Raw genomic sequence first — 6,469 nt, 5'->3', positions numbered from 1 at the left:
CAGACAGGAGGGCGATCAGGCCCTCCCCTCTGAGATGCCACCAGCCCTTTCAGGGAGATGCCAAAGCTACTGCCACTTTATGGTGACTTTCAAAAGAGGCTGAGCCCAGCAGCTACCCAGCATGTTGAAGGGCCAGCAGAGACCGAGGCGGTCGGGCACAGGTTTACACAAGCCCCTTCTCCCCCACCACGTGGGGAGAAGCCCCTGCAAAGGATGGGCGCACAGGCGGACCTGTACCCCGCCGAGCACGCGCGAGTGACCTGCCGCTGGGCCGTATGTACATCCCACCACGAGCACAACACACACCCACCGGGCTGGCACGCAGCCACCCGGGTGCAAGGCTCTCCCTCTGCACTGGCGTGCAAGCACACGTGCCATGGCACAGACCAGGGTGCGCAGGACCACGTGCGCTTAAAAGACCGAGCCACCTGCACCCTCCCCCTGCGCAAACGCGGCCGGACGCGTGGGAAGCAAGCACAGGCACGCCTCGTTTGCTTACTCTGGCGCGGAGATGGCACAACTCGACTGTCTGGGCTCCGTCCAAACCCACCTCACGTTGGAGATGCCAAAAAAGAAAAAAGCTGAGAGCAGGGTTACCCCACAGCTCAAAGATGTGCCATCTCCCTGGCCACCAAACCAAAGGCATCTGAAGGCAGATGCCTTCAGCCCAACCTTAGAGACCTCAACACTCCGTCTTCAGCAGCGAAGCAGAGGGATGCATGTCCATGCAGGCTAGAGGCAGGGAGGAGAGAGGAGGCTGCGAGACCGGCCCTTTTGCACCAGCACTTACAAAAAGTCTTCCTTGAAAGACTGTTTTATAGAGACTTGCCTTTAGAGAGCCCACCACGCTTCTGCAAGAGAGGAAATGCAAGCTGAGGCTGTGTAAAGGCTTAGCTACGGGCATTAGAGTTATTTATTGAACGACTACTACAGAAGAGCAGGACCAAAGGCCCCCCTGCCGCGGGGCTAGGCGCACTCGAGCAGGACTGAAGCAGCAGACATGCTTTCCGAGCACGCTCGGCCGTCCCCTCTCCCTGCAGCCCTGTGCACGCCCAGACCCATGAGCACACGCCACCGCCAGCTGATGCCACGCAGAGGGCGTCTGTGCACTGCCAAGCCGGCGGCTTTGGGATTTGGGATGTGCTGTCGGAGCAGAGGGGAGTCAAGTTCATCCCTTACCCAGGGATGCATCATACAGCTGGACCCCGCATCCCTCTCCAGCCTCATCTCCCTTGGATGTGCGATGGCTCGGCCGGGCACAGCAGCTAACGAGCCCGCACGCAGCTCTCATCCCTACTCTGGTTTTGCCCCTCTGCTCCCCCTACTCCTGCGTGCCCAGCCTACCTCCTGAGGAGCCGGGGGTCTCCTCCACGCCCCGCTCGCTGCCCTGCCAGCCTCTGTCTCCCCCAACTTGTTCTGCCAGCAAGGGACGTACACGTGTGATCGGAAGCCCCATCGCATCTGGTTTTTGCCGTGTCTGTACACTGGATGTTTTCCTCCCTCTTTCTTCCACTTCTTAAGCTGCTGGAGCAGACCGAAGCTGCCAGTCAGAGCCAGACATCTGAGGGAACAAGCAGCCAAACCCACATGGGCAAAACTGGACCGAGCTGCCAGACACAACCGCTTCCAGCCCGGGCAAGGGCGATGCCACAAGCTCCCAGCTCCCAGGGCATGCACCGGCGGGGGGGAAAACCACCAGTTAGAAGTGGTTGCTTGTGCTACCCGGTCCCAGCGCAGCCTGTTTTGTCCGACTCGGACAGGGTGGTGATGTTAACATCACGTCATGGGGGTTTGGCTGCGTGCGGCTGTGTTGGTAACAGCCGGGAGGCCGGGCTCCTCCTCACACAGCCCTTTAAATTGACCCCATATGTGCCTTATTTTCCAGCTTGCTTTGTTAGCATTGAAATCAGTGACTCCCTTCTCCTCCAAAACAGGAAGCAACCTATAACGCTGTAAAAATTAGGATTTGCCACACCTCTTCCGAGAGAGAAACATGCAAGAATAGCTCTGGTCTCTGTCCCAAACCCCTAGTCCAGCCAGTTCCCTGGAAAACTAGCACCACGCTTGTAGCATTCCTTCCCCCATCCAGGTACTTTTCCCAGCCCTCCTGCCTCCACGCTCACCAGGTGGGCAAAGCAGCCTCCTCGGGCGGGCAGGAAGAGCTGCCCACGCAGGGGCTCTTCCTGCGATCCAAAGGCACCCCGAGCCGGGAGGAAGGGCGGTGCTGCCTGCAGAAATCGGGGAAAATAAAAAAAAATGAGAGCAAAGGGAAACACGCTGGGAGGTCAGAGGCTTACCCGAACAAGCAGGGGCACAGAGGCAGCCAGCACTGCTGGAGCACAGCCTACCTGGCATGGCTCACCTGCGAGAAGGTCTTTCTCTGGAAGGGTTCACAAGTGACATTTCAGGTGAGGGCAACCAATTCCTACAAGAACCAGAGAACTATCCAGAAAATGTCTGTATTGGATCATACGTAACATCTCCAATCCAGGCTTTGGGGCACTCGGAGCCAGATGTGAATTTCCAGAACCAAAATCATCATTCAAACCCACCCCCGAGCTGGGCAAGAAGGCACCAGGATACAACCCTGCCCCGATCCATCCAACCAGTGGATGGTCCAAGCCTCTGCACCCTGTAAAGCACAGGGGCTGACTTGCTCAAGGGCTGCTGGTGTAGCCAAACCATCCACTGAATCTGCAGCTTCTTGAAACAAAAGCAAAAGAGCAGCGACAGCCCGAGGTGCACCAGGACCTGCCACCCAGCAGCGACCCCGCAGCACCCATGCTAACGAGGCAGCAGGAGACACATGGTACAGAAACCCAGCTGCATGGGTCCCCGCTCTCCAGACACCTCTGCACTGCCCCCTCCAACTCCATTTCACTGTCCACCTTTTATTTTCCTAAAGTCCATGCAACAGGGGGGAAAAAAAGAAATAATTTTTTTTTTTCAATTTTTTTTTTTAAAACCCAAAAATAAACGACTCTCAAACTGCAGACAAATGGCGTGTCTCTAGCTCTCAGTCATGTGTTTATTTTCCTGGGGAAATCTTTCTTGTCTCTGCATCCTGGCCCGAGATAAGACACGGGGAGAGCTCAGCGGGCAGAGGCTGTGCAGTCTGTGCCTGCAGCCAGCTGCACAGCTCGGAGACGTTTTCTTAAAGAAACAGCTTAGCTTAATCGCCGGGAGGATGCAGGGAGCCGAGGATGTGGAGGAGGCAGGTGGTGAAGAGGCATGCAGGACCGCAGCTACAAATGGCCCACACACACTTTTTTGGGGGGAAGGAACAAGCAGTGCCCACCTCACTTCTCTCCAGGTGGCAGCCCAGCACACTGGATTCAGGGCCAGGTGTTCCTGGGTAGCGTGGGCTGCAGAGGGAAAAGGAGGTTCCTGGGTCAGGGTTGAGGGTCGAGGTCAAGTTGAGCATCCTGGAGCATCATCCAGGGATTGAGGGGATGCAAAAATTGCCCCCGCAGGCCCCTGAAACCCCACTAGGAGGGGAGAATGGGACCTTCACTGACTATTCCTCTATTTATTCAGCCAGCAAAGCCTAGAGCAGCGAGCAGAAGTGACGTTGCTGCTTTCCAAGTGCAGTAAGACTCTCCTGTCTTCTCTCCGAATTATACCATTCGGAGCGCAACACCATTGGGAAGAGGCATGCCTTCTCCCTGCTCCTTCTCCTGGGTCAGTGCTGGGACAGTGGGAGGTGGGTGAAGAACCCACCACCTCTCCCCCAGCAGCGGTATTTTGCTGGGGTCCCATGCTGCACCCCAAATATATCACAGCAGATAAGTCCTGACTCCAGGGGCCCAGAAACGGGACAGTCCCCACCACCACAGTGATGCCAAGGCAGAGAGGATCCTTCTGGGATTCAAGTTTTGCCCCTGGGCACGTTGCAAACCTCAGTGGCTGTAAATTTAAGTGATCTCAGGGCAAGGCAGAGGTTTCGAGAAGCTGTTTTGGCCCCCCTGTGGCATCACCATGACAGCCTGGGTATTGCAGCAAAACAAAGGTAGTAAGAGGATGTGAAATTTTTATGGGACTACCTCAACCAGCCTGAGCCTTGAAACCAGAACGGCCAGTTCCTGAAGGCAAAACAAACTGCATTATCTGAGCAGTCCTGAGCTTCCAAAGGTGTAGCAAGGACTCTGGTTAACCCCAAAAAGGTGTTTCTGCAGAGGCCGGGAAGTTTCTCCTGCACTAGCACGAAGAGATGATGCCATCCTCTGGCTGTTTGGAAATACTGACTTCCCACAGTGCTTTTCCAGACGCTGCCTCTTTGACTGCCCTTCCCGGTGAAAAAGAGGGGCCTGTACTTAGGAAAGACAAGAAAACCCTCCTCAGAAACCGCAGATAAAGCATCTTGTTTGCCTTTTTCTCTGAAATACAAAGTTCATGCCACTTATGAGAATATTCCCGGCTCTCAGGTAAGATCCAGCTCTGGAAGGGGACCATGCTTTGCTCCTCAGGTTTGCACAGGAAAGAGCTGCTGGGCACAATCCTGCCTGCTGCTTTTTAGAGCGTACGCTTACTTTTAGAGTGGCTGTGGGTGAGGTTAGTCCTCTGGTCCCTCTCGGTCACCTCCTTGATGTCTACACCGTGCCAACTGAAGAACACAGTGAAACCTGCCCTTGCCTACAGACAAGCGGGCAACGGGGAGAAATCACTGCAGTAAAGAACCCTCGCCGTGTTCCTGTGTCCTTCTCTCATGCTTTTAGCACAGAGCCTGCAAAACACTTCAAGTGCAATTCTCCTTTCCTCTCCTCTCTCCATTAGTCCTCTCCTTCCCTCGTGCTGGCACCTGGATATCCTAACGCAGCTCCGCTGAGTCTCTGCCTGCCCACCCACGAAGTGGCGCAGCACTGAAAGTACCATGAAGAATTTAGTACTCACCTTTGAGATGGCTCTCTACCTTGCCCTCCTCAGCCAGGTCCTGGCAGCCACAGCTCAGTTAATTGCTTTGCAGTGTTCAGCCATGAAGGGATCACATAGTGCCCCCCATCCCGTTTTGGGGCGGACTCCAAAGACCTAATTTTCACAGCCCCAGTCTTTCCACATCGCTCCAGCAACACTAAGGGCCCGGGTATCGCTCCATCTTTGTAAATGAAGGTTTAGTTTAAATCGGGGGAAAAAAAAATAATTCTGCCACCCAAAGCAAAGGAGACAGAAATATTTTAAGACCTCCTTTATTTGCCATTTTCTTGTTTCCCCAAAGATCTGGGAAGGATTTTTTAAAATGTATTGCTCAGCGCTGGGGTAGAAAAGGCCATTAAGACATAGGACAATCATGTTCCAATCTGCTCAGACAAGGAAGCCTTTGAGCAAGCATCATTCAGTGAGCTCATGCTCCTTCCCTGGCTGTAGCTGGTGGCCCAGAATTTTAATATCTGCTCAGGGAAAGAAAATAACTCTCAGCTTTATGGCTGTGAGGGAAAAAAAAAAAAAAAAGGAGCTGAATGTGCACCCATGCCCTGGGTCCCACCTGAATCTGCAGAAAGCCCAAAAGAAAAGCCTGATGGAGAGAGGTTGCAGGATCGGTTTAACTCAGGAGATGTTAATTTTAGAGGCGGATGACAAGCGTTGTCCTTTCAGCATCACTAGCAACCACACTGCTAATGAAAAAGCAGAAGGCAGCAGATGGGACAGTCACATAGAGAATTTTGTTCATGGTCTGTAAGTGGCCTCTTAGGCAAGCGGTACGCAGGGGCTTGGGATGGTGAGCAGAGCTTGAAGGAGAAGAGCCCTTACACTCATCTTCTTCTGGGCCTCACCCAGGAGTGTGAACACTAACTCACTGCATGGCTCCTCAGGGTTTTCTTTGGGCTGGGAAATAAAGAGACAAGGAAAATATAGAGCAAATCACCCAGAGAGATACGATACTGAGGGCTGAGGAACCCAGACTACAGACCTCACTTGGGTTAACGAGCCTTGCCAGCAGTCTGACATTTCCCAAAACCCAGCTCTTTGACTAGAGGAAGAGCAGGGAAGGTGCCCCAAATTACGAGCAGAACGGAAAAAGAGGACCACACACCAAGACAGGGAGAGGAGATGGTCTCAGGAAAGCACACTCTGATGTAAATTAAGGAGCTATTATTTTTTAGGGGGATCAAAGTTAATTTTTTGAAGTTGGAAGTGGATGGCACCAGAAAATGACAGAATTCAGAAGAGTTAGCAGCCTGGGTTTTGAGAAACATCATCATGTGTCAAAATTTGTTTTATGTAAAGTTCATGTAAGTTGCATACACTGGATCAAGCAGGTCCTTGTTCTGTTTAGCCAACCAGAGGAGCTACAAGCTGGGTGCTCCCCACAAGCCCCCCCTCAAAGGCTGGAAGCAGGCTGGGCTGCAGATCCAGGGGTCTCTGGGTGCACATCAGTCAGCGATTTTCTCCGATGTACTGGAGAAAGCTGTTTGAATCTAACTTTGCTAACAAATACTGAATCATTATCTTTGAGTACTGCCCTGCACAGAGT

The sequence above is a fragment of the Tauraco erythrolophus genome, chromosome 10 (genome assembly GCF_009769465.1).
Source record: "Tauraco erythrolophus isolate bTauEry1 chromosome 10, bTauEry1.pri, whole genome shotgun sequence".
Taxonomy (NCBI): Eukaryota; Metazoa; Chordata; class Aves; order Musophagiformes; family Musophagidae; genus Tauraco; species Tauraco erythrolophus.
Note: the sequence above shows the minus strand (reverse complement) of the source record.